General features: G+C 46.7%; 16 non-coding genes and 1 pseudogene across 16 annotated transcripts; all 17 read left to right on the forward strand.

Moving 5' to 3' along the window:
• The first annotated feature begins 500 nt into the window (after positions 1–500).
• On the forward strand, positions 501–642 carry LOC142275057 (U2 spliceosomal RNA; annotated as a pseudogene).
• Positions 643–1339: 697 nt separating this feature from the next.
• On the forward strand, positions 1340–1534 carry LOC142275053 (U2 spliceosomal RNA). The gene has a single exon (XR_012739242.1). It is a non-coding gene; the product is annotated as a U2 spliceosomal RNA (small nuclear RNA).
• A 1387-nt stretch (positions 1535–2921) lies between these two features.
• Positions 2922–3112, forward strand: LOC142275033 (U2 spliceosomal RNA). Its single transcript, XR_012739225.1, has one exon. It is a non-coding gene; the product is annotated as a U2 spliceosomal RNA (small nuclear RNA).
• Positions 3113–4499: 1387 nt separating this feature from the next.
• On the forward strand, positions 4500–4690 carry LOC142275035 (U2 spliceosomal RNA). Its single transcript, XR_012739226.1, has one exon. It is a non-coding gene; the product is annotated as a U2 spliceosomal RNA (small nuclear RNA).
• Positions 4691–6077: 1387 nt separating this feature from the next.
• On the forward strand, positions 6078–6268 carry LOC142275037 (U2 spliceosomal RNA). The gene has a single exon (XR_012739228.1). It is a non-coding gene; the product is annotated as a U2 spliceosomal RNA (small nuclear RNA).
• A 1387-nt stretch (positions 6269–7655) lies between these two features.
• On the forward strand, positions 7656–7846 carry LOC142275038 (U2 spliceosomal RNA). The gene has a single exon (XR_012739229.1). It is a non-coding gene; the product is annotated as a U2 spliceosomal RNA (small nuclear RNA).
• Positions 7847–9233: 1387 nt separating this feature from the next.
• On the forward strand, positions 9234–9424 carry LOC142275039 (U2 spliceosomal RNA). The gene has a single exon (XR_012739230.1). It is a non-coding gene; the product is annotated as a U2 spliceosomal RNA (small nuclear RNA).
• Positions 9425–10811: 1387 nt separating this feature from the next.
• LOC142275040 (U2 spliceosomal RNA) lies at positions 10812–11002 on the forward strand. The gene has a single exon (XR_012739231.1). It is a non-coding gene; the product is annotated as a U2 spliceosomal RNA (small nuclear RNA).
• Positions 11003–12389: 1387 nt separating this feature from the next.
• LOC142275041 (U2 spliceosomal RNA) lies at positions 12390–12580 on the forward strand. Its single transcript, XR_012739232.1, has one exon. It is a non-coding gene; the product is annotated as a U2 spliceosomal RNA (small nuclear RNA).
• Positions 12581–13968: 1388 nt separating this feature from the next.
• LOC142275042 (U2 spliceosomal RNA) lies at positions 13969–14159 on the forward strand. The gene has a single exon (XR_012739233.1). It is a non-coding gene; the product is annotated as a U2 spliceosomal RNA (small nuclear RNA).
• A 1387-nt stretch (positions 14160–15546) lies between these two features.
• Positions 15547–15737, forward strand: LOC142275043 (U2 spliceosomal RNA). The gene has a single exon (XR_012739234.1). It is a non-coding gene; the product is annotated as a U2 spliceosomal RNA (small nuclear RNA).
• Positions 15738–17124: 1387 nt separating this feature from the next.
• On the forward strand, positions 17125–17315 carry LOC142275044 (U2 spliceosomal RNA). Its single transcript, XR_012739235.1, has one exon. It is a non-coding gene; the product is annotated as a U2 spliceosomal RNA (small nuclear RNA).
• Positions 17316–18702: 1387 nt separating this feature from the next.
• LOC142275046 (U2 spliceosomal RNA) lies at positions 18703–18893 on the forward strand. Its single transcript, XR_012739236.1, has one exon. It is a non-coding gene; the product is annotated as a U2 spliceosomal RNA (small nuclear RNA).
• Positions 18894–20280: 1387 nt separating this feature from the next.
• Positions 20281–20471, forward strand: LOC142275047 (U2 spliceosomal RNA). Its single transcript, XR_012739237.1, has one exon. It is a non-coding gene; the product is annotated as a U2 spliceosomal RNA (small nuclear RNA).
• Positions 20472–21858: 1387 nt separating this feature from the next.
• Positions 21859–22049, forward strand: LOC142275049 (U2 spliceosomal RNA). The gene has a single exon (XR_012739239.1). It is a non-coding gene; the product is annotated as a U2 spliceosomal RNA (small nuclear RNA).
• Positions 22050–23436: 1387 nt separating this feature from the next.
• Positions 23437–23627, forward strand: LOC142275050 (U2 spliceosomal RNA). Its single transcript, XR_012739240.1, has one exon. It is a non-coding gene; the product is annotated as a U2 spliceosomal RNA (small nuclear RNA).
• Positions 23628–25014: 1387 nt separating this feature from the next.
• Positions 25015–25205, forward strand: LOC142275051 (U2 spliceosomal RNA). Its single transcript, XR_012739241.1, has one exon. It is a non-coding gene; the product is annotated as a U2 spliceosomal RNA (small nuclear RNA).
• The last annotated feature ends 1394 nt before the right edge of the window (positions 25206–26599 follow it).

Consider the following 26599-nt stretch of genomic DNA (forward strand, 5'->3'; position numbering starts at 1 on the left):
TTGGGTGGGAGGGTGGGCTAGTGGAAGGAGGGGGCAATCTCTTTTTTTCCCGGGTGGTAGGGGGATGACAGGAGAAGGGAAGCGGGTGGTGAGAAAGGTACAGAGGGCAGGGTTTGGGGGCTGGGAAGGAAAGGGAAAAGATTAGGGTTTGGGGATGATGAAAGGGCTTTCTACGGGTAAGGATGGCAAAGGGTGGCAGTGACGGAAAGTCAGGCAACCTGTCCTGTCCGTCTTTTTGTATCGTGAATTGGAAAGACTGCAAGGGGGAGGGGAGTTGCTTGCGCCCTAAAGGAGGAGTTATTCAGATTCATTGCAGTGGGCGGCGGCTGCAAAACGCACCATTCTTCTTGTTTTGGCTCTGCAAAGCAGCCTTTTCAAGGGTTGGCTTGGGTGACAAAATGTCTTGTGTAGGCGTGGGTTTGTCTCCCTCTCGCTCTCTCTCCCTAAGATGTGTCCGGCATAGGCCAGGGTGCCACTCGAGGCCCAAACCAATTCTGGTTATCGCTTCTCGGCCTTTTGGCTAAGATCAAGTGTAGTATCGTTCGAAAAGGTGGTTTAAGGCTCCGGCCACCTTAGTACAATGATGCAATGCACACTGGAAGGTTGCGCTTGTTAGTACTTTGGGAGGATAGTATATCCATCTAGAGGAAACCATGGCCCTACCAGGATCGAGGCTATTAGACTGAGTAAGTGTGGGGGTTATGGTGCAATGTGCCCCAGGAATGGACACCCTGGAGGGAGTCTGAACTTGCTAGGTTGGGACCCTGGTAAGCCTCAGACCCTGTCGCACGCCGCGCCTTGCCTATTCATACTTTCCAAGCATATTGCCCTATCCCGGCCTTCTGGCTAAGAAGGGAAATTTTTATAATCCCGGTCGGAGGTCCGGTCAGCTTTGGGCTGAGAAACCAACACCCGGTTGGAGGTCCGGGTCAGCTTTGGCTGAGAAACCAACACCCGGTTGGAGGTCCGGTTAGCCTTGGGCTGAGAAACCAACACCCGGTTGGAGGTCCGGTCAGCCTTGGGCTGAGAAACCAACACCCGGTTGGAGGTCCGGTCAGCCTTGGGCTGAGAAACCAACACCGGTTGACGGTCCGGGCAGTCTCGGCTGCGAAACCAACGACTAGTAGCTCCCTACTCCACTTGGGTAAGATGCCTCGGTGGACGCTGGGAGCAACAACAAGGCTCAACCAGGCTTCGGCTTGGGGGAGCACCGAAGATCCCTGACCCTCGCTGTGGCCTTCTGGCTCGGAGGGACGGGGTTGATTTTTGGGGATCCTCTTCTCACGGAGGGGTCCACACGAATCCTAGCCTTTGCACTGTTTTTGGTGTGACTTCGGTCATACATTTTTGCGGTGCTTTGGAAAGCTTCATTAAATCAAAATCTGTTCTTATCAGTTTAATATCTGATACGTCCCCTATCTGGGGACCATATATTAAATGGATTTTTAGAACAGGGAGATGGAAAAAGAGCTTGCTCTGTCCACTCCACGCATTGACCTGGTATTGCAGTACCTCCAGGAACGGTGCACCCCTTCTTAACCCAGTTTCCAAAAGCAGAACTCAATTCACCTGATTCATATTAGCCCGATTTAATGAATTGGAAGAAAGCATACGTCTTCATATGCACCTCAATTTGGCCCATTCACTTTTCACACTTCCTCCTTTTGTTTTTTATCTTTCACACTTTTGACTTTCTTTATTCATCCAAATAGCAAACTCATCACCACTCAACCTGACCAACTCGGCTATGTCCCCGTGCTGCAGTTCTCTGTCTTATCTAGATCATTTGCAATTGAATGGAATAGATCCCTTTTGGACAAAGTGGATTCACCTGCTGCTGCAGTGACCACAGGTGTGATAACATCTAGAATTGGCATCTGGTGCGATCTCTCCGCTTCCACTCCAAAGAAAGTTACCTGTTTATTCCTATCATGCATTGGTTTTTGGGGTTTTCTTTGAGTAATGATGATCTCTTTAGTAGTCTGTTGGCGCCCTCTCCTGGAGGAATAGTTTGCTTGCTCTTGGACATTCTAAAAGAGAGGTCATGATAGACATTGAGCTTCTGAGCTCAATTGGGGACAGTCATGGGTGATGAATGTTTGCAACCTACTGCGAAGCCTCATACCGCAATATAAGGAACGTCAAATACTAAGAAAGGGCGGCCTATGAAAGAATTACTACTTTCAATAAGTACACTTAAACGGCTAATTGGGAATAGAAAAACTGTAAAAAGCCCTCTGAGAAAGCCCCCCTCTAACCTTTGATAGTAAGCTTTTCTGTAGTCTGCCTGTTGATGTATTTTCCGTTTGAACTGTGCACAACATGAAGAGACGGAACACTGGCGGCTTGTCACAATGCCCCCCGATGACATCACAATAGCGCTGCTGCCTAGAAAACAAGCTGCGCAGAAGAAGTTGTTCTTTGGGTGGGAGGGTGGGCTAGTGGAAGGAGGGGGCAATCTCTTTTTTTCCCGGGTGGTAGGGGGATGACAGGAGAAGGGAAGCGGGTGGTGAGAAAGGTACAGAGGGCAGGGTTTGGGGGCTGGGAAGGAAAGGGAAAAGATTAGGGTTTGGGGATGATGAAAGGGCTTTCTACGGGTAAGGATGGCAAAGGGTGGCAGTGACGGAAAGTCAGGCAACCTGTCCTGTCCGTCTTTTTGTATCGTGAATTGGAAAGACTGCAAGGGGGAGGGGAGTTGCTTGCGCCCTAAAGGAGGAGTTATTCAGATTCATTGCAGTGGGCGGCGGCTGCAAAACGCACCATTCTTCTTGTTTTGGCTCTGCAAAGCAGCCTTTTCAAGGGTTGGCTTGGGTGACAAAATGTCTTGTGTAGGCGTGGGTTTGTCTCCCTCTCGCTCTCTCTCCCTAAGATGTGTCCGGCATAGGCCAGGGTGCCACTCGAGGCCCAAACCAATTCTGGTTATCGCTTCTCGGCCTTTTGGCTAAGATCAAGTGTAGTATCTGTTCTTATCAGTTTAATATCTGATACGTCCCCTATCTGGGGACCATATATTAAATGGATTTTTAGAACAGGGAGATGGAAAAAGAGCTTGCTCTGTCCACTCCACGCATTGACCTGGTATTGCAGTACCTCCAGGAACGGTGCACCCCTTCTTAACCCAGTTTCCAAAAGCAGAACTCAATTCACCTGATTCATATTAGCCCGATTTAATGAATTGGAAGAAAGCATACGTCTTCATATGCACCTCAATTTGGCCCATTCACTTTTCACACTTCCTCCTTTTGTTTTTTATCTTTCACACTTTTGACTTTCTTTATTCATCCAAATAGCAAACTCATCACCACTCAACCTGACCAACTCGGCTATGTCCCCGTGCTGCAGTTCTCTGTCTTATCTAGATCATTTGCAATTGAATGGAATAGATCCCTTTTGGACAAAGTGGATTCACCTGCTGCTGCAGTGACCACAGGTGTGATAACATCTAGAATTGGCATCTGGTGCGATCTCTCCGCTTCCACTCCAAAGAAAGTTACCTGTTTATTCCTATCATGCATTGGTTTTTGGGGTTTTCTTTGAGTAATGATGATCTCTTTAGTAGTCTGTTGGCGCCCTCTCCTGGAGGAATAGTTTGCTTGCTCTTGGACATTCTAAAAGAGAGGTCATGATAGACATTGAGCTTCTGAGCTCAATTGGGGACAGTCATGGGTGATGAATGTTTGCAACCTACTGCGAAGCCTCATACCGCAATATAAGGAACGTCAAATACTAAGAAAGGGCGGCCTATGAAAGAATTACTACTTTCAATAAGTACACTTAAACGGCTAATTGGGAATAGAAAAACTGTAAAAAGCCCTCTGAGAAAGCCCCCCTCTAACCTTTGATAGTAAGCTTTTCTGTAGTCTGCCTGTTGATGTATTTTCCGTTTGAACTGTGCACAACATGAAGAGACGGAACACTGGCGGCTTGTCACAATGCCCCCCGATGACATCACAATAGCGCTGCTGCCTAGAAAACAAGCTGCGCAGAAGAAGTTGTTCTTTGGGTGGGAGGGTGGGCTAGTGGAAGGAGGGGGCAATCTCTTTTTTTCCCGGGTGGTAGGGGGATGACAGGAGAAGGGAAGCGGGTGGTGAGAAAGGTACAGAGGGCAGGGTTTGGGGGCTGGGAAGGAAAGGGAAAAGATTAGGGTTTGGGGATGATGAAAGGGCTTTCTACGGGTAAGGATGGCAAAGGGTGGCAGTGACGGAAAGTCAGGCAACCTGTCCTGTCCGTCTTTTTGTATCGTGAATTGGAAAGACTGCAAGGGGGAGGGGAGTTGCTTGCGCCCTAAAGGAGGAGTTATTCAGATTCATTGCAGTGGGCGGCGGCTGCAAAACGCACCATTCTTCTTGTTTTGGCTCTGCAAAGCAGCCTTTTCAAGGGTTGGCTTGGGTGACAAAATGTCTTGTGTAGGCGTGGGTTTGTCTCCCTCTCGCTCTCTCTCCCTAAGATGTGTCCGGCATAGGCCAGGGTGCCACTCGAGGCCCAAACCAATTCTGGTTATCGCTTCTCGGCCTTTTGGCTAAGATCAAGTGTAGTATCTGTTCTTATCAGTTTAATATCTGATACGTCCCCTATCTGGGGACCATATATTAAATGGATTTTTAGAACAGGGAGATGGAAAAAGAGCTTGCTCTGTCCACTCCACGCATTGACCTGGTATTGCAGTACCTCCAGGAACGGTGCACCCCTTCTTAACCCAGTTTCCAAAAGCAGAACTCAATTCACCTGATTCATATTAGCCCGATTTAATGAATTGGAAGAAAGCATACGTCTTCATATGCACCTCAATTTGGCCCATTCACTTTTCACACTTCCTCCTTTTGTTTTTTATCTTTCACACTTTTGACTTTCTTTATTCATCCAAATAGCAAACTCATCACCACTCAACCTGACCAACTCGGCTATGTCCCCGTGCTGCAGTTCTCTGTCTTATCTAGATCATTTGCAATTGAATGGAATAGATCCCTTTTGGACAAAGTGGATTCACCTGCTGCTGCAGTGACCACAGGTGTGATAACATCTAGAATTGGCATCTGGTGCGATCTCTCCGCTTCCACTCCAAAGAAAGTTACCTGTTTATTCCTATCATGCATTGGTTTTTGGGGTTTTCTTTGAGTAATGATGATCTCTTTAGTAGTCTGTTGGCGCCCTCTCCTGGAGGAATAGTTTGCTTGCTCTTGGACATTCTAAAAGAGAGGTCATGATAGACATTGAGCTTCTGAGCTCAATTGGGGACAGTCATGGGTGATGAATGTTTGCAACCTACTGCGAAGCCTCATACCGCAATATAAGGAACGTCAAATACTAAGAAAGGGCGGCCTATGAAAGAATTACTACTTTCAATAAGTACACTTAAACGGCTAATTGGGAATAGAAAAACTGTAAAAAGCCCTCTGAGAAAGCCCCCCTCTAACCTTTGATAGTAAGCTTTTCTGTAGTCTGCCTGTTGATGTATTTTCCGTTTGAACTGTGCACAACATGAAGAGACGGAACACTGGCGGCTTGTCACAATGCCCCCCGATGACATCACAATAGCGCTGCTGCCTAGAAAACAAGCTGCGCAGAAGAAGTTGTTCTTTGGGTGGGAGGGTGGGCTAGTGGAAGGAGGGGGCAATCTCTTTTTTTCCCGGGTGGTAGGGGGATGACAGGAGAAGGGAAGCGGGTGGTGAGAAAGGTACAGAGGGCAGGGTTTGGGGGCTGGGAAGGAAAGGGAAAAGATTAGGGTTTGGGGATGATGAAAGGGCTTTCTACGGGTAAGGATGGCAAAGGGTGGCAGTGACGGAAAGTCAGGCAACCTGTCCTGTCCGTCTTTTTGTATCGTGAATTGGAAAGACTGCAAGGGGGAGGGGAGTTGCTTGCGCCCTAAAGGAGGAGTTATTCAGATTCATTGCAGTGGGCGGCGGCTGCAAAACGCACCATTCTTCTTGTTTTGGCTCTGCAAAGCAGCCTTTTCAAGGGTTGGCTTGGGTGACAAAATGTCTTGTGTAGGCGTGGGTTTGTCTCCCTCTCGCTCTCTCTCCCTAAGATGTGTCCGGCATAGGCCAGGGTGCCACTCGAGGCCCAAACCAATTCTGGTTATCGCTTCTCGGCCTTTTGGCTAAGATCAAGTGTAGTATCTGTTCTTATCAGTTTAATATCTGATACGTCCCCTATCTGGGGACCATATATTAAATGGATTTTTAGAACAGGGAGATGGAAAAAGAGCTTGCTCTGTCCACTCCACGCATTGACCTGGTATTGCAGTACCTCCAGGAACGGTGCACCCCTTCTTAACCCAGTTTCCAAAAGCAGAACTCAATTCACCTGATTCATATTAGCCCGATTTAATGAATTGGAAGAAAGCATACGTCTTCATATGCACCTCAATTTGGCCCATTCACTTTTCACACTTCCTCCTTTTGTTTTTTATCTTTCACACTTTTGACTTTCTTTATTCATCCAAATAGCAAACTCATCACCACTCAACCTGACCAACTCGGCTATGTCCCCGTGCTGCAGTTCTCTGTCTTATCTAGATCATTTGCAATTGAATGGAATAGATCCCTTTTGGACAAAGTGGATTCACCTGCTGCTGCAGTGACCACAGGTGTGATAACATCTAGAATTGGCATCTGGTGCGATCTCTCCGCTTCCACTCCAAAGAAAGTTACCTGTTTATTCCTATCATGCATTGGTTTTTGGGGTTTTCTTTGAGTAATGATGATCTCTTTAGTAGTCTGTTGGCGCCCTCTCCTGGAGGAATAGTTTGCTTGCTCTTGGACATTCTAAAAGAGAGGTCATGATAGACATTGAGCTTCTGAGCTCAATTGGGGACAGTCATGGGTGATGAATGTTTGCAACCTACTGCGAAGCCTCATACCGCAATATAAGGAACGTCAAATACTAAGAAAGGGCGGCCTATGAAAGAATTACTACTTTCAATAAGTACACTTAAACGGCTAATTGGGAATAGAAAAACTGTAAAAAGCCCTCTGAGAAAGCCCCCCTCTAACCTTTGATAGTAAGCTTTTCTGTAGTCTGCCTGTTGATGTATTTTCCGTTTGAACTGTGCACAACATGAAGAGACGGAACACTGGCGGCTTGTCACAATGCCCCCCGATGACATCACAATAGCGCTGCTGCCTAGAAAACAAGCTGCGCAGAAGAAGTTGTTCTTTGGGTGGGAGGGTGGGCTAGTGGAAGGAGGGGGCAATCTCTTTTTTTCCCGGGTGGTAGGGGGATGACAGGAGAAGGGAAGCGGGTGGTGAGAAAGGTACAGAGGGCAGGGTTTGGGGGCTGGGAAGGAAAGGGAAAAGATTAGGGTTTGGGGATGATGAAAGGGCTTTCTACGGGTAAGGATGGCAAAGGGTGGCAGTGACGGAAAGTCAGGCAACCTGTCCTGTCCGTCTTTTTGTATCGTGAATTGGAAAGACTGCAAGGGGGAGGGGAGTTGCTTGCGCCCTAAAGGAGGAGTTATTCAGATTCATTGCAGTGGGCGGCGGCTGCAAAACGCACCATTCTTCTTGTTTTGGCTCTGCAAAGCAGCCTTTTCAAGGGTTGGCTTGGGTGACAAAATGTCTTGTGTAGGCGTGGGTTTGTCTCCCTCTCGCTCTCTCTCCCTAAGATGTGTCCGGCATAGGCCAGGGTGCCACTCGAGGCCCAAACCAATTCTGGTTATCGCTTCTCGGCCTTTTGGCTAAGATCAAGTGTAGTATCTGTTCTTATCAGTTTAATATCTGATACGTCCCCTATCTGGGGACCATATATTAAATGGATTTTTAGAACAGGGAGATGGAAAAAGAGCTTGCTCTGTCCACTCCACGCATTGACCTGGTATTGCAGTACCTCCAGGAACGGTGCACCCCTTCTTAACCCAGTTTCCAAAAGCAGAACTCAATTCACCTGATTCATATTAGCCCGATTTAATGAATTGGAAGAAAGCATACGTCTTCATATGCACCTCAATTTGGCCCATTCACTTTTCACACTTCCTCCTTTTGTTTTTTATCTTTCACACTTTTGACTTTCTTTATTCATCCAAATAGCAAACTCATCACCACTCAACCTGACCAACTCGGCTATGTCCCCGTGCTGCAGTTCTCTGTCTTATCTAGATCATTTGCAATTGAATGGAATAGATCCCTTTTGGACAAAGTGGATTCACCTGCTGCTGCAGTGACCACAGGTGTGATAACATCTAGAATTGGCATCTGGTGCGATCTCTCCGCTTCCACTCCAAAGAAAGTTACCTGTTTATTCCTATCATGCATTGGTTTTTGGGGTTTTCTTTGAGTAATGATGATCTCTTTAGTAGTCTGTTGGCGCCCTCTCCTGGAGGAATAGTTTGCTTGCTCTTGGACATTCTAAAAGAGAGGTCATGATAGACATTGAGCTTCTGAGCTCAATTGGGGACAGTCATGGGTGATGAATGTTTGCAACCTACTGCGAAGCCTCATACCGCAATATAAGGAACGTCAAATACTAAGAAAGGGCGGCCTATGAAAGAATTACTACTTTCAATAAGTACACTTAAACGGCTAATTGGGAATAGAAAAACTGTAAAAAGCCCTCTGAGAAAGCCCCCCTCTAACCTTTGATAGTAAGCTTTTCTGTAGTCTGCCTGTTGATGTATTTTCCGTTTGAACTGTGCACAACATGAAGAGACGGAACACTGGCGGCTTGTCACAATGCCCCCCGATGACATCACAATAGCGCTGCTGCCTAGAAAACAAGCTGCGCAGAAGAAGTTGTTCTTTGGGTGGGAGGGTGGGCTAGTGGAAGGAGGGGGCAATCTCTTTTTTTCCCGGGTGGTAGGGGGATGACAGGAGAAGGGAAGCGGGTGGTGAGAAAGGTACAGAGGGCAGGGTTTGGGGGCTGGGAAGGAAAGGGAAAAGATTAGGGTTTGGGGATGATGAAAGGGCTTTCTACGGGTAAGGATGGCAAAGGGTGGCAGTGACGGAAAGTCAGGCAACCTGTCCTGTCCGTCTTTTTGTATCGTGAATTGGAAAGACTGCAAGGGGGAGGGGAGTTGCTTGCGCCCTAAAGGAGGAGTTATTCAGATTCATTGCAGTGGGCGGCGGCTGCAAAACGCACCATTCTTCTTGTTTTGGCTCTGCAAAGCAGCCTTTTCAAGGGTTGGCTTGGGTGACAAAATGTCTTGTGTAGGCGTGGGTTTGTCTCCCTCTCGCTCTCTCTCCCTAAGATGTGTCCGGCATAGGCCAGGGTGCCACTCGAGGCCCAAACCAATTCTGGTTATCGCTTCTCGGCCTTTTGGCTAAGATCAAGTGTAGTATCTGTTCTTATCAGTTTAATATCTGATACGTCCCCTATCTGGGGACCATATATTAAATGGATTTTTAGAACAGGGAGATGGAAAAAGAGCTTGCTCTGTCCACTCCACGCATTGACCTGGTATTGCAGTACCTCCAGGAACGGTGCACCCCTTCTTAACCCAGTTTCCAAAAGCAGAACTCAATTCACCTGATTCATATTAGCCCGATTTAATGAATTGGAAGAAAGCATACGTCTTCATATGCACCTCAATTTGGCCCATTCACTTTTCACACTTCCTCCTTTTGTTTTTTATCTTTCACACTTTTGACTTTCTTTATTCATCCAAATAGCAAACTCATCACCACTCAACCTGACCAACTCGGCTATGTCCCCGTGCTGCAGTTCTCTGTCTTATCTAGATCATTTGCAATTGAATGGAATAGATCCCTTTTGGACAAAGTGGATTCACCTGCTGCTGCAGTGACCACAGGTGTGATAACATCTAGAATTGGCATCTGGTGCGATCTCTCCGCTTCCACTCCAAAGAAAGTTACCTGTTTATTCCTATCATGCATTGGTTTTTGGGGTTTTCTTTGAGTAATGATGATCTCTTTAGTAGTCTGTTGGCGCCCTCTCCTGGAGGAATAGTTTGCTTGCTCTTGGACATTCTAAAAGAGAGGTCATGATAGACATTGAGCTTCTGAGCTCAATTGGGGACAGTCATGGGTGATGAATGTTTGCAACCTACTGCGAAGCCTCATACCGCAATATAAGGAACGTCAAATACTAAGAAAGGGCGGCCTATGAAAGAATTACTACTTTCAATAAGTACACTTAAACGGCTAATTGGGAATAGAAAAACTGTAAAAAGCCCTCTGAGAAAGCCCCCCTCTAACCTTTGATAGTAAGCTTTTCTGTAGTCTGCCTGTTGATGTATTTTCCGTTTGAACTGTGCACAACATGAAGAGACGGAACACTGGCGGCTTGTCACAATGCCCCCCGATGACATCACAATAGCGCTGCTGCCTAGAAAACAAGCTGCGCAGAAGAAGTTGTTCTTTGGGTGGGAGGGTGGGCTAGTGGAAGGAGGGGGCAATCTCTTTTTTTCCCGGGTGGTAGGGGGATGACAGGAGAAGGGAAGCGGGTGGTGAGAAAGGTACAGAGGGCAGGGTTTGGGGGCTGGGAAGGAAAGGGAAAAGATTAGGGTTTGGGGATGATGAAAGGGCTTTCTACGGGTAAGGATGGCAAAGGGTGGCAGTGACGGAAAGTCAGGCAACCTGTCCTGTCCGTCTTTTTGTATCGTGAATTGGAAAGACTGCAAGGGGGAGGGGAGTTGCTTGCGCCCTAAAGGAGGAGTTATTCAGATTCATTGCAGTGGGCGGCGGCTGCAAAACGCACCATTCTTCTTGTTTTGGCTCTGCAAAGCAGCCTTTTCAAGGGTTGGCTTGGGTGACAAAATGTCTTGTGTAGGCGTGGGTTTGTCTCCCTCTCGCTCTCTCTCCCTAAGATGTGTCCGGCATAGGCCAGGGTGCCACTCGAGGCCCAAACCAATTCTGGTTATCGCTTCTCGGCCTTTTGGCTAAGATCAAGTGTAGTATCTGTTCTTATCAGTTTAATATCTGATACGTCCCCTATCTGGGGACCATATATTAAATGGATTTTTAGAACAGGGAGATGGAAAAAGAGCTTGCTCTGTCCACTCCACGCATTGACCTGGTATTGCAGTACCTCCAGGAACGGTGCACCCCTTCTTAACCCAGTTTCCAAAAGCAGAACTCAATTCACCTGATTCATATTAGCCCGATTTAATGAATTGGAAGAAAGCATACGTCTTCATATGCACCTCAATTTGGCCCATTCACTTTTCACACTTCCTCCTTTTGTTTTTTATCTTTCACACTTTTGACTTTCTTTATTCATCCAAATAGCAAACTCATCACCACTCAACCTGACCAACTCGGCTATGTCCCCGTGCTGCAGTTCTCTGTCTTATCTAGATCATTTGCAATTGAATGGAATAGATCCCTTTTGGACAAAGTGGATTCACCTGCTGCTGCAGTGACCACAGGTGTGATAACATCTAGAATTGGCATCTGGTGCGATCTCTCCGCTTCCACTCCAAAGAAAGTTACCTGTTTATTCCTATCATGCATTGGTTTTTGGGGTTTTCTTTGAGTAATGATGATCTCTTTAGTAGTCTGTTGGCGCCCTCTCCTGGAGGAATAGTTTGCTTGCTCTTGGACATTCTAAAAGAGAGGTCATGATAGACATTGAGCTTCTGAGCTCAATTGGGGACAGTCATGGGTGATGAATGTTTGCAACCTACTGCGAAGCCTCATACCGCAATATAAGGAACGTCAAATACTAAGAAAGGGCGGCCTATGAAAGAATTACTACTTTCAATAAGTACACTTAAACGGCTAATTGGGAATAGAAAAACTGTAAAAAGCCCTCTGAGAAAGCCCCCCTCTAACCTTTGATAGTAAGCTTTTCTGTAGTCTGCCTGTTGATGTATTTTCCGTTTGAACTGTGCACAACATGAAGAGACGGAACACTGGCGGCTTGTCACAATGCCCCCCGATGACATCACAATAGCGCTGCTGCCTAGAAAACAAGCTGCGCAGAAGAAGTTGTTCTTTGGGTGGGAGGGTGGGCTAGTGGAAGGAGGGGGCAATCTCTTTTTTTCCCGGGTGGTAGGGGGATGACAGGAGAAGGGAAGCGGGTGGTGAGAAAGGTACAGAGGGCAGGGTTTGGGGGCTGGGAAGGAAAGGGAAAAGATTAGGGTTTGGGGATGATGAAAGGGCTTTCTACGGGTAAGGATGGCAAAGGGTGGCAGTGACGGAAAGTCAGGCAACCTGTCCTGTCCGTCTTTTTGTATCGTGAATTGGAAAGACTGCAAGGGGGAGGGGAGTTGCTTGCGCCCTAAAGGAGGAGTTATTCAGATTCATTGCAGTGGGCGGCGGCTGCAAAACGCACCATTCTTCTTGTTTTGGCTCTGCAAAGCAGCCTTTTCAAGGGTTGGCTTGGGTGACAAAATGTCTTGTGTAGGCGTGGGTTTGTCTCCCTCTCGCTCTCTCTCCCTAAGATGTGTCCGGCATAGGCCAGGGTGCCACTCGAGGCCCAAACCAATTCTGGTTATCGCTTCTCGGCCTTTTGGCTAAGATCAAGTGTAGTATCTGTTCTTATCAGTTTAATATCTGATACGTCCCCTATCTGGGGACCATATATTAAATGGATTTTTAGAACAGGGAGATGGAAAAAGAGCTTGCTCTGTCCACTCCACGCATTGACCTGGTATTGCAGTACCTCCAGGAACGGTGCACCCCTTCTTAACCCAGTTTCCAAAAGCAGAACTCAATTCACCTGATTCATATTAGCCCGATTTAATGAATTGGAAGAAAGCATACGTCTTCATATGCACCTCAATTTGGCCCATGTCACTTTTCACACTTCCTCCTTTTGTTTTTTATCTTTCACACTTTTGACTTTCTTTATTCATCCAAATAGCAAACTCATCACCACTCAACCTGACCAACTCGGCTATGTCCCCGTGCTGCAGTTCTCTGTCTTATCTAGATCATTTGCAATTGAATGGAATAGATCCCTTTTGGACAAAGTGGATTCACCTGCTGCTGCAGTGACCACAGGTGTGATAACATCTAGAATTGGCATCTGGTGCGATCTCTCCGCTTCCACTCCAAAGAAAGTTACCTGTTTATTCCTATCATGCATTGGTTTTTGGGGTTTTCTTTGAGTAATGATGATCTCTTTAGTAGTCTGTTGGCGCCCTCTCCTGGAGGAATAGTTTGCTTGCTCTTGGACATTCTAAAAGAGAGGTCATGATAGACATTGAGCTTCTGAGCTCAATTGGGGACAGTCATGGGTGATGAATGTTTGCAACCTACTGCGAAGCCTCATACCGCAATATAAGGAACGTCAAATACTAAGAAAGGGCGGCCTATGAAAGAATTACTACTTTCAATAAGTACACTTAAACGGCTAATTGGGAATAGAAAAACTGTAAAAAGCCCTCTGAGAAAGCCCCCCTCTAACCTTTGATAGTAAGCTTTTCTGTAGTCTGCCTGTTGATGTATTTTCCGTTTGAACTGTGCACAACATGAAGAGACGGAACACTGGCGGCTTGTCACAATGCCCCCCGATGACATCACAATAGCGCTGCTGCCTAGAAAACAAGCTGCGCAGAAGAAGTTGTTCTTTGGGTGGGAGGGTGGGCTAGTGGAAGGAGGGGGCAATCTCTTTTTTTCCCGGGTGGTAGGGGGATGACAGGAGAAGGGAAGCGGGTGGTGAGAAAGGTACAGAGGGCAGGGTTTGGGGGCTGGGAAGGAAAGGGAAAAGATTAGGGTTTGGGGATGATGAAAGGGCTTTCTACGGGTAAGGATGGCAAAGGGTGGCAGTGACGGAAAGTCAGGCAACCTGTCCTGTCCGTCTTTTTGTATCGTGAATTGGAAAGACTGCAAGGGGGAGGGGAGTTGCTTGCGCCCTAAAGGAGGAGTTATTCAGATTCATTGCAGTGGGCGGCGGCTGCAAAACGCACCATTCTTCTTGTTTTGGCTCTGCAAAGCAGCCTTTTCAAGGGTTGGCTTGGGTGACAAAATGTCTTGTGTAGGCGTGGGTTTGTCTCCCTCTCGCTCTCTCTCCCTAAGATGTGTCCGGCATAGGCCAGGGTGCCACTCGAGGCCCAAACCAATTCTGGTTATCGCTTCTCGGCCTTTTGGCTAAGATCAAGTGTAGTATCTGTTCTTATCAGTTTAATATCTGATACGTCCCCTATCTGGGGACCATATATTAAATGGATTTTTAGAACAGGGAGATGGAAAAAGAGCTTGCTCTGTCCACTCCACGCATTGACCTGGTATTGCAGTACCTCCAGGAACGGTGCACCCCTTCTTAACCCAGTTTCCAAAAGCAGAACTCAATTCACCTGATTCATATTAGCCCGATTTAATGAATTGGAAGAAAGCATACGTCTTCATATGCACCTCAATTTGGCCCATTCACTTTTCACACTTCCTCCTTTTGTTTTTTATCTTTCACACTTTTGACTTTCTTTATTCATCCAAATAGCAAACTCATCACCACTCAACCTGACCAACTCGGCTATGTCCCCGTGCTGCAGTTCTCTGTCTTATCTAGATCATTTGCAATTGAATGGAATAGATCCCTTTTGGACAAAGTGGATTCACCTGCTGCTGCAGTGACCACAGGTGTGATAACATCTAGAATTGGCATCTGGTGCGATCTCTCCGCTTCCACTCCAAAGAAAGTTACCTGTTTATTCCTATCATGCATTGGTTTTTGGGGTTTTCTTTGAGTAATGATGATCTCTTTAGTAGTCTGTTGGCGCCCTCTCCTGGAGGAATAGTTTGCTTGCTCTTGGACATTCTAAAAGAGAGGTCATGATAGACATTGAGCTTCTGAGCTCAATTGGGGACAGTCATGGGTGATGAATGTTTGCAACCTACTGCGAAGCCTCATACCGCAATATAAGGAACGTCAAATACTAAGAAAGGGCGGCCTATGAAAGAATTACTACTTTCAATAAGTACACTTAAACGGCTAATTGGGAATAGAAAAACTGTAAAAAGCCCTCTGAGAAAGCCCCCCTCTAACCTTTGATAGTAAGCTTTTCTGTAGTCTGCCTGTTGATGTATTTTCCGTTTGAACTGTGCACAACATGAAGAGACGGAACACTGGCGGCTTGTCACAATGCCCCCCGATGACATCACAATAGCGCTGCTGCCTAGAAAACAAGCTGCGCAGAAGAAGTTGTTCTTTGGGTGGGAGGGTGGGCTAGTGGAAGGAGGGGGCAATCTCTTTTTTTCCCGGGTGGTAGGGGGATGACAGGAGAAGGGAAGCGGGTGGTGAGAAAGGTACAGAGGGCAGGGTTTGGGGGCTGGGAAGGAAAGGGAAAAGATTAGGGTTTGGGGATGATGAAAGGGCTTTCTACGGGTAAGGATGGCAAAGGGTGGCAGTGACGGAAAGTCAGGCAACCTGTCCTGTCCGTCTTTTTGTATCGTGAATTGGAAAGACTGCAAGGGGGAGGGGAGTTGCTTGCGCCCTAAAGGAGGAGTTATTCAGATTCATTGCAGTGGGCGGCGGCTGCAAAACGCACCATTCTTCTTGTTTTGGCTCTGCAAAGCAGCCTTTTCAAGGGTTGGCTTGGGTGACAAAATGTCTTGTGTAGGCGTGGGTTTGTCTCCCTCTCGCTCTCTCTCCCTAAGATGTGTCCGGCATAGGCCAGGGTGCCACTCGAGGCCCAAACCAATTCTGGTTATCGCTTCTCGGCCTTTTGGCTAAGATCAAGTGTAGTATCTGTTCTTATCAGTTTAATATCTGATACGTCCCCTATCTGGGGACCATATATTAAATGGATTTTTAGAACAGGGAGATGGAAAAAGAGCTTGCTCTGTCCACTCCACGCATTGACCTGGTATTGCAGTACCTCCAGGAACGGTGCACCCCTTCTTAACCCAGTTTCCAAAAGCAGAACTCAATTCACCTGATTCATATTAGCCCGATTTAATGAATTGGAAGAAAGCATACGTCTTCATATGCACCTCAATTTGGCCCATTCACTTTTCACACTTCCTCCTTTTGTTTTTTATCTTTCACACTTTTGACTTTCTTTATTCATCCAAATAGCAAACTCATCACCACTCAACCTGACCAACTCGGCTATGTCCCCGTGCTGCAGTTCTCTGTCTTATCTAGATCATTTGCAATTGAATGGAATAGATCCCTTTTGGACAAAGTGGATTCACCTGCTGCTGCAGTGACCACAGGTGTGATAACATCTAGAATTGGCATCTGGTGCGATCTCTCCGCTTCCACTCCAAAGAAAGTTACCTGTTTATTCCTATCATGCATTGGTTTTTGGGGTTTTCTTTGAGTAATGATGATCTCTTTAGTAGTCTGTTGGCGCCCTCTCCTGGAGGAATAGTTTGCTTGCTCTTGGACATTCTAAAAGAGAGGTCATGATAGACATTGAGCTTCTGAGCTCAATTGGGGACAGTCATGGGTGATGAATGTTTGCAACCTACTGCGAAGCCTCATACCGCAATATAAGGAACGTCAAATACTAAGAAAGGGCGGCCTATGAAAGAATTACTACTTTCAATAAGTACACTTAAACGGCTAATTGGGAATAGAAAAACTGTAAAAAGCCCTCTGAGAAAGCCCCCCTCTAACCTTTGATAGTAAGCTTTTCTGTAGTCTGCCTGTTGATGTATTTTCCGTTTGAACTGTGCACAACATGAAGAGACGGAACACTGGCGGCTTGTCACAATGCCCCCCGATGACATCACAATAGCGCTGCTGCCTAGAAAACAAGCTGCGCAGAAGAAGTTGTTCTTTGGGTGGGAGGGTGGGCTAGTGGAAGGAGGGGGCAATCTCTTTTTTTCCCGGGTGGTAGGGGGATGACAGGAGAAGGGAAGCGGGTGGTGAGAAAGGTACAGAGGGCAGGGTTTGGGGGCTGGGAAGGAAAGGGAAAAGATTAGGGTTTGGGGATGATGAAAGGGCTTTCTACGGGTAAGGATGGCAAAGGGTGGCAGTGACGGAAAGTCAGGCAACCTGTCCTGTCCGTCTTTTTGTATCGTGAATTGGAAAGACTGCAAGGGGGAGGGGAGTTGCTTGCGCCCTAAAGGAGGAGTTATTCAGATTCATTGCAGTGGGCGGCGGCTGCAAAACGCACCATTCTTCTTGTTTTGGCTCTGCAAAGCAGCCTTTTCAAGGGTTGGCTTGGGTGACAAAATGTCTTGTGTAGGCGTGGGTTTGTCTCCCTCTCGCTCTCTCTCCCTAAGATGTGTCCGGCATAGGCCAGGGTGCCACTCGAGGCCCAAACCAATTCTGGTTATCGCTTCTCGGCCTTTTGGCTAAGATCAAGTGTAGTATCTGTTCTTATCAGTTTAATATCTGATACGTCCCCTATCTGGGGACCATATATTAAATGGATTTTTAGAACAGGGAGATGGAAAAAGAGCTTGCTCTGTCCACTCCACGCATTGACCTGGTATTGCAGTACCTCCAGGAACGGTGCACCCCTTCTTAACCCAGTTTCCAAAAGCAGAACTCAATTCACCTGATTCATATTAGCCCGATTTAATGAATTGGAAGAAAGCATACGTCTTCATATGCACCTCAATTTGGCCCATTCACTTTTCACACTTCCTCCTTTTGTTTTTTATCTTTCACACTTTTGACTTTCTTTATTCATCCAAATAGCAAACTCATCACCACTCAACCTGACCAACTCGGCTATGTCCCCGTGCTGCAGTTCTCTGTCTTATCTAGATCATTTGCAATTGAATGGAATAGATCCCTTTTGGACAAAGTGGATTCACCTGCTGCTGCAGTGACCACAGGTGTGATAACATCTAGAATTGGCATCTGGTGCGATCTCTCCGCTTCCACTCCAAAGAAAGTTACCTGTTTATTCCTATCATGCATTGGTTTTTGGGGTTTTCTTTGAGTAATGATGATCTCTTTAGTAGTCTGTTGGCGCCCTCTCCTGGAGGAATAGTTTGCTTGCTCTTGGACATTCTAAAAGAGAGGTCATGATAGACATTGAGCTTCTGAGCTCAATTGGGGACAGTCATGGGTGATGAATGTTTGCAACCTACTGCGAAGCCTCATACCGCAATATAAGGAACGTCAAATACTAAGAAAGGGCGGCCTATGAAAGAATTACTACTTTCAATAAGTACACTTAAACGGCTAATTGGGAATAGAAAAACTGTAAAAAGCCCTCTGAGAAAGCCCCCCTCTAACCTTTGATAGTAAGCTTTTCTGTAGTCTGCCTGTTGATGTATTTTCCGTTTGAACTGTGCACAACATGAAGAGACGGAACACTGGCGGCTTGTCACAATGCCCCCCGATGACATCACAATAGCGCTGCTGCCTAGAAAACAAGCTGCGCAGAAGAAGTTGTTCTTTGGGTGGGAGGGTGGGCTAGTGGAAGGAGGGGGCAATCTCTTTTTTTCCCGGGTGGTAGGGGGATGACAGGAGAAGGGAAGCGGGTGGTGAGAAAGGTACAGAGGGCAGGGTTTGGGGGCTGGGAAGGAAAGGGAAAAGATTAGGGTTTGGGGATGATGAAAGGGCTTTCTACGGGTAAGGATGGCAAAGGGTGGCAGTGACGGAAAGTCAGGCAACCTGTCCTGTCCGTCTTTTTGTATCGTGAATTGGAAAGACTGCAAGGGGGAGGGGAGTTGCTTGCGCCCTAAAGGAGGAGTTATTCAGATTCATTGCAGTGGGCGGCGGCTGCAAAACGCACCATTCTTCTTGTTTTGGCTCTGCAAAGCAGCCTTTTCAAGGGTTGGCTTGGGTGACAAAATGTCTTGTGTAGGCGTGGGTTTGTCTCCCTCTCGCTCTCTCTCCCTAAGATGTGTCCGGCATAGGCCAGGGTGCCACTCGAGGCCCAAACCAATTCTGGTTATCGCTTCTCGGCCTTTTGGCTAAGATCAAGTGTAGTATCTGTTCTTATCAGTTTAATATCTGATACGTCCCCTATCTGGGGACCATATATTAAATGGATTTTTAGAACAGGGAGATGGAAAAAGAGCTTGCTCTGTCCACTCCACGCATTGACCTGGTATTGCAGTACCTCCAGGAACGGTGCACCCCTTCTTAACCCAGTTTCCAAAAGCAGAACTCAATTCACCTGATTCATATTAGCCCGATTTAATGAATTGGAAGAAAGCATACGTCTTCATATGCACCTCAATTTGGCCCATTCACTTTTCACACTTCCTCCTTTTGTTTTTTATCTTTCACACTTTTGACTTTCTTTATTCATCCAAATAGCAAACTCATCACCACTCAACCTGACCAACTCGGCTATGTCCCCGTGCTGCAGTTCTCTGTCTTATCTAGATCATTTGCAATTGAATGGAATAGATCCCTTTTGGACAAAGTGGATTCACCTGCTGCTGCAGTGACCACAGGTGTGATAACATCTAGAATTGGCATCTGGTGCGATCTCTCCGCTTCCACTCCAAAGAAAGTTACCTGTTTATTCCTATCATGCATTGGTTTTTGGGGTTTTCTTTGAGTAATGATGATCTCTTTAGTAGTCTGTTGGCGCCCTCTCCTGGAGGAATAGTTTGCTTGCTCTTGGACATTCTAAAAGAGAGGTCATGATAGACATTGAGCTTCTGAGCTCAATTGGGGACAGTCATGGGTGATGAATGTTTGCAACCTACTGCGAAGCCTCATACCGCAATATAAGGAACGTCAAATACTAAGAAAGGGCGGCCTATGAAAGAATTACTACTTTCAATAAGTACACTTAAACGGCTAATTGGGAATAGAAAAACTGTAAAAAGCCCTCTGAGAAAGCCCCCCTCTAACCTTTGATAGTAAGCTTTTCTGTAGTCTGCCTGTTGATGTATTTTCCGTTTGAACTGTGCACAACATGAAGAGACGGAACACTGGCGGCTTGTCACAATGCCCCCCGATGACATCACAATAGCGCTGCTGCCTAGAAAACAAGCTGCGCAGAAGAAGTTGTTCTTTGGGTGGGAGGGTGGGCTAGTGGAAGGAGGGGGCAATCTCTTTTTTTCCCGGGTGGTAGGGGGATGACAGGAGAAGGGAAGCGGGTGGTGAGAAAGGTACAGAGGGCAGGGTTTGGGGGCTGGGAAGGAAAGGGAAAAGATTAGGGTTTGGGGATGATGAAAGGGCTTTCTACGGGTAAGGATGGCAAAGGGTGGCAGTGACGGAAAGTCAGGCAACCTGTCCTGTCCGTCTTTTTGTATCGTGAATTGGAAAGACTGCAAGGGGGAGGGGAGTTGCTTGCGCCCTAAAGGAGGAGTTATTCAGATTCATTGCAGTGGGCGGCGGCTGCAAAACGCACCATTCTTCTTGTTTTGGCTCTGCAAAGCAGCCTTTTCAAGGGTTGGCTTGGGTGACAAAATGTCTTGTGTAGGCGTGGGTTTGTCTCCCTCTCGCTCTCTCTCCCTAAGATGTGTCCGGCATAGGCCAGGGTGCCACTCGAGGCCCAAACCAATTCTGGTTATCGCTTCTCGGCCTTTTGGCTAAGATCAAGTGTAGTATCTGTTCTTATCAGTTTAATATCTGATACGTCCCCTATCTGGGGACCATATATTAAATGGATTTTTAGAACAGGGAGATGGAAAAAGAGCTTGCTCTGTCCACTCCACGCATTGACCTGGTATTGCAGTACCTCCAGGAACGGTGCACCCCTTCTTAACCCAGTTTCCAAAAGCAGAACTCAATTCACCTGATTCATATTAGCCCGATTTAATGAATTGGAAGAAAGCATACGTCTTCATATGCACCTCAATTTGGCCCATTCACTTTTCACACTTCCTCCTTTTGTTTTTTATCTTTCACACTTTTGACTTTCTTTATTCATCCAAATAGCAAACTCATCACCACTCAACCTGACCAACTCGGCTATGTCCCCGTGCTGCAGTTCTCTGTCTTATCTAGATCATTTGCAATTGAATGGAATAGATCCCTTTTGGACAAAGTGGATTCACCTGCTGCTGCAGTGACCACAGGTGTGATAACATCTAGAATTGGCATCTGGTGCGATCTCTCCGCTTCCACTCCAAAGAAAGTTACCTGTTTATTCCTATCATGCATTGGTTTTTGGGGTTTTCTTTGAGTAATGATGATCTCTTTAGTAGTCTGTTGGCGCCCTCTCCTGGAGGAATAGTTTGCTTGCTCTTGGACATTCTAAAAGAGAGGTCATGATAGACATTGAGCTTCTGAGCTCAATTGGGGACAGTCATGGGTGATGAATGTTTGCAACCTACTGCGAAGCCTCATACCGCAATATAAGGAACGTCAAATACTAAGAAAGGGCGGCCTATGAAAGAATTACTACTTTCAATAAGTACACTTAAACGGCTAATTGGGAATAGAAAAACTGTAAAAAGCCCTCTGAGAAAGCCCCCCTCTAACCTTTGATAGTAAGCTTTTCTGTAGTCTGCCTGTTGATGTATTTTCCGTTTGAACTGTGCACAACATGAAGAGACGGAACACTGGCGGCTTGTCACAATGCCCCCCGATGACATCACAATAGCGCTGCTGCCTAGAAAACAAGCTGCGCAGAAGAAGTTGTTCTTTGGGTGGGAGGGTGGGCTAGTGGAAGGAGGGGGCAATCTCTTTTTTTCCCGGGTGGTAGGGGGATGACAGGAGAAGGGAAGCGGGTGGTGAGAAAGGTACAGAGGGCAGGGTTTGGGGGCTGGGAAGGAAAGGGAAAAGATTAGGGTTTGGGGATGATGAAAGGGCTTTCTACGGGTAAGGATGGCAAAGGGTGGCAGTGACGGAAAGTCAGGCAACCTGTCCTGTCCGTCTTTTTGTATCGTGAATTGGAAAGACTGCAAGGGGGAGGGGAGTTGCTTGCGCCCTAAAGGAGGAGTTATTCAGATTCATTGCAGTGGGCGGCGGCTGCAAAACGCACCATTCTTCTTGTTTTGGCTCTGCAAAGCAGCCTTTTCAAGGGTTGGCTTGGGTGACAAAATGTCTTGTGTAGGCGTGGGTTTGTCTCCCTCTCGCTCTCTCTCCCTAAGATGTGTCCGGCATAGGCCAGGGTGCCACTCGAGGCCCAAACCAATTCTGGTTATCGCTTCTCGGCCTTTTGGCTAAGATCAAGTGTAGTATCTGTTCTTATCAGTTTAATATCTGATACGTCCCCTATCTGGGGACCATATATTAAATGGATTTTTAGAACAGGGAGATGGAAAAAGAGCTTGCTCTGTCCACTCCACGCATTGACCTGGTATTGCAGTACCTCCAGGAACGGTGCACCCCTTCTTAACCCAGTTTCCAAAAGCAGAACTCAATTCACCTGATTCATATTAGCCCGATTTAATGAATTGGAAGAAAGCATACGTCTTCATATGCACCTCAATTTGGCCCATTCACTTTTCACACTTCCTCCTTTTGTTTTTTATCTTTCACACTTTTGACTTTCTTTATTCATCCAAATAGCAAACTCATCACCACTCAACCTGACCAACTCGGCTATGTCCCCGTGCTGCAGTTCTCTGTCTTATCTAGATCATTTGCAATTGAATGGAATAGATCCCTTTTGGACAAAGTGGATTCACCTGCTGCTGCAGTGACCACAGGTGTGATAACATCTAGAATTGGCATCTGGTGCGATCTCTCCGCTTCCACTCCAAAGAAAGTTACCTGTTTATTCCTATCATGCATTGGTTTTTGGGGTTTTCTTTGAGTAATGATGATCTCTTTAGTAGTCTGTTGGCGCCCTCTCCTGGAGGAATAGTTTGCTTGCTCTTGGACATTCTAAAAGAGAGGTCATGATAGACATTGAGCTTCTGAGCTCAATTGGGGACAGTCATGGGTGATGAATGTTTGCAACCTACTGCGAAGCCTCATACCGCAATATAAGGAACGTCAAATACTAAGAAAGGGCGGCCTATGAAAGAATTACTACTTTCAATAAGTACACTTAAACGGCTAATTGGGAATAGAAAAACTGTAAAAAGCCCTCTGAGAAAGCCCCCCTCTAACCTTTGATAGTAAGCTTTTCTGTAGTCTGCCTGTTGATGTATTTTCCGTTTGAACTGTGCACAACATGAAGAGACGGAACACTGGCGGCTTGTCACAATGCCCCCCGATGACATCACAATAGCGCTGCTGCCTAGAAAACAAGCTGCGCAGAAGAAGTTGTTCTTTGGGTGGGAGGGTGGGCTAGTGGAAGGAGGGGGCAATCTCTTTTTTTCCCGGGTGGTAGGGGGATGACAGGAGAAGGGAAGCGGGTGGTGAGAAAGGTACAGAGGGCAGGGTTTGGGGGCTGGGAAGGAAAGGGAAAAGATTAGGGTTTGGGGATGATGAAAGGGCTTTCTACGGGTAAGGATGGCAAAGGGTGGCAGTGACGGAAAGTCAGGCAACCTGTCCTGTCCGTCTTTTTGTATCGTGAATTGGAAAGACTGCAAGGGGGAGGGGAGTTGCTTGCGCCCTAAAGGAGGAGTTATTCAGATTCATTGCAGTGGGCGGCGGCTGCAAAACGCACCATTCTTCTTGTTTTGGCTCTGCAAAGCAGCCTTTTCAAGGGTTGGCTTGGGTGACAAAATGTCTTGTGTAGGCGTGGGTTTGTCTCCCTCTCGCTCTCTCTCCCTAAGATGTGTCCGGCATAGGCCAGGGTGCCACTCGAGGCCCAAACCAATTCTGGTTATCGCTTCTCGGCCTTTTGGCTAAGATCAAGTGTAGTATCTGTTCTTATCAGTTTAATATCTGATACGTCCCCTATCTGGGGACCATATATTAAATGGATTTTTAGAACAGGGAGATGGAAAAAGAGCTTGCTCTGTCCACTCCACGCATTGACCTGGTATTGCAGTACCTCCAGGAACGGTGCACCCCTTCTTAACCCAGTTTCCAAAAGCAGAACTCAATTCACCTGATTCATATTAGCCCGATTTAATGAATTGGAAGAAAGCATACGTCTTCATATGCACCTCAATTTGGCCCATTCACTTTTCACACTTCCTCCTTTTGTTTTTTATCTTTCACACTTTTGACTTTCTTTATTCATCCAAATAGCAAACTCATCACCACTCAACCTGACCAACTCGGCTATGTCCCCGTGCTGCAGTTCTCTGTCTTATCTAGATCATTTGCAATTGAATGGAATAGATCCCTTTTGGACAAAGTGGATTCACCTGCTGCTGCAGTGACCACAGGTGTGATAACATCTAGAATTGGCATCTGGTGCGATCTCTCCGCTTCCACTCCAAAGAAAGTTACCTGTTTATTCCTATCATGCATTGGTTTTTGGGGTTTTCTTTGAGTAATGATGATCTCTTTAGTAGTCTGTTGGCGCCCTCTCCTGGAGGAATAGTTTGCTTGCTCTTGGACATTCTAAAAGAGAGGTCATGATAGACATTGAGCTTCTGAGCTCAATTGGGGACAGTCATGGGTGATGAATGTTTGCAACCTACTGCGAAGCCTCATACCGCAATATAAGGAACGTCAAATACTAAGAAAGGGCGGCCTATGAAAGAATTACTACTTTCAATAAGTACACTTAAACGGCTAATTGGGAATAGAAAAACTGTAAAAAGCCCTCTGAGAAAGCCCCCCTCTAACCTTTGATAGTAAGCTTTTCTGTAGTCTGCCTGTTGATGTATTTTCCGTTTGAACTGTGCACAACATGAAGAGACGGAACACTGGCGGCTTGTCACAATGCCCCCCGATGACATCACAATAGCGCTGCTGCCTAGAAAACAAGCTGCGCAGAAGAAGTTGTTCTTTGGGTGGGAGGGTGGGCTAGTGGAAGGAGGGGGCAATCTCTTTTTTTCCCGGGTGGTAGGGGGATGACAGGAGAAGGGAAGCGGGTGGTGAGAAAGGTACAGAGGGCAGGGTTTGGGGGCTGGGAAGGAAAGGGAAAAGATTAGGGTTTGGGGATGATGAAAGGGCTTTCTACGGGTAAGGATGGCAAAGGGTGGCAGTGACGGAAAGTCAGGCAACCTGTCCTGTCCGTCTTTTTGTATCGTGAATTGGAAAGACTGCAAGGGGGAGGGGAGTTGCTTGCGCCCTAAAGGAGGAGTTATTCAGATTCATTGCAGTGGGCGGCGGCTGCAAAACGCACCATTCTTCTTGTTTTGGCTCTGCAAAGCAGCCTTTTCAAGGGTTGGCTTGGGTGACAAAATGTCTTGTGTAGGCGTGGGTTTGTCTCCCTCTCGCTCTCTCTCCCTAAGATGTGTCCGGCATAGGCCAGGGTGCCACTCGAGGCCCAAACCAATTCTGGTTATCGCTTCTCGGCCTTTTGGCTAAGATCAAGTGTAGTATCTGTTCTTATCAGTTTAATATCTGATACGTCCCCTATCTGGGGACCATATATTAAATGGATTTTTAGAACAGGGAGATGGAAAAAGAGCTTGCTCTGTCCACTCCACGCATTGACCTGGTATTGCAGTACCTCCAGGAACGGTGCACCCCTTCTTAACCCAGTTTCCAAAAGCAGAACTCAATTCACCTGATTCATATTAGCCCGATTTAATGAATTGGAAGAAAGCATACGTCTTCATATGCACCTCAATTTGGCCCATTCACTTTTCACACTTCCTCCTTTTGTTTTTTATCTTTCACACTTTTGACTTTCTTTATTCATCCAAATAGCAAACTCATCACCACTCAACCTGACCAACTCGGCTATGTCCCCGTGCTGCAGTTCTCTGTCTTATCTAGATCATTTGCAATTGAATGGAATAGATCCCTTTTGGACAAAGTGGATTCACCTGCTGCTGCAGTGACCACAGGTGTGATAACATCTAGAATTGGCATCTGGTGCGATCTCTCCGCTTCCACTCCAAAGAAAGTTACCTGTTTATTCCTATCATGCATTGGTTTTTGGGGTTTTCTTTGAGTAATGATGATCTCTTTAGTAGTCTGTTGGCGCCCTCTCCTGGAGGAATAGTTTGCTTGCTCTTGGACATTCTAAAAGAGAGGTCATGATAGACATTGAGCTTCTGAGCTCAATTGGGGACAGTCATGGGTGATGAATGTTTGCAACCTACTGCGAAGCCTCATACCGCAATATAAGGAACGTCAAATACTAAGAAAGGGCGGCCTATGAAAGAATTACTACTTTCAATAAGTACACTTAAACGGCTAATTGGGAATAGAAAAACTGTAAAAAGCCCTCTGAGAAAGCCCCCCTCTAACCTTTGATAGTAAGCTTTTCTGTAGTCTGCCTGTTGATGTATTTTCCGTTTGAACTGTGCACAACATGAAGAGACGGAACACTGGCGGCTTGTCACAATGCCCCCCGATGACATCACAATAGCGCTGCTGCCTAGAAAACAAGCTGCGCAGAAGAAGTTGTTCTTTGGGTGGGAGGGTGGGCTAGTGGAAGGAGGGGGCAATCTCTTTTTTTCCCGGGTGGTAGGGGGATGACAGGAGAAGGGAAGCGGGTGGTGAGAAAGGTACAGAGGGCAGGGTTTGGGGGCTGGGAAGGAAAGGGAAAAGATTAGGGTTTGGGGATGATGAAAGGGCTTTCTACGGGTAAGGATGGCAAAGGGTGGCAGTGACGGAAAGTCAGGCAACCTGTCCTGTCCGTCTTTTTGTATCGTGAATTGGAAAGACTGCAAGGGGGAGGGGAGTTGCTTGCGCCCTAAAGGAGGAGTTATTCAGATTCATTGCAGTGGGCGGCGGCTGCAAAACGCACCATTCTTCTTGTTTTGGCTCTGCAAAGCAGCCTTTTCAAGGGTTGGCTTGGGTGACAAAATGTCTTGTGTAGGCGTGGGTTTGTCTCCCTCTCGCTCTCTCTCCCTAAGATGTGTCCGGCATAGGCCAGGGTGCCACTCGAGGCCCAAACCAATTCTGGTTATCGCTT

The sequence above is a fragment of the Anomaloglossus baeobatrachus genome, unplaced genomic scaffold, assembly GCF_048569485.1.
Source record: "Anomaloglossus baeobatrachus isolate aAnoBae1 unplaced genomic scaffold, aAnoBae1.hap1 Scaffold_3836, whole genome shotgun sequence".
In the NCBI taxonomy this organism is placed as follows: domain Eukaryota; kingdom Metazoa; phylum Chordata; class Amphibia; order Anura; family Aromobatidae; genus Anomaloglossus; species Anomaloglossus baeobatrachus.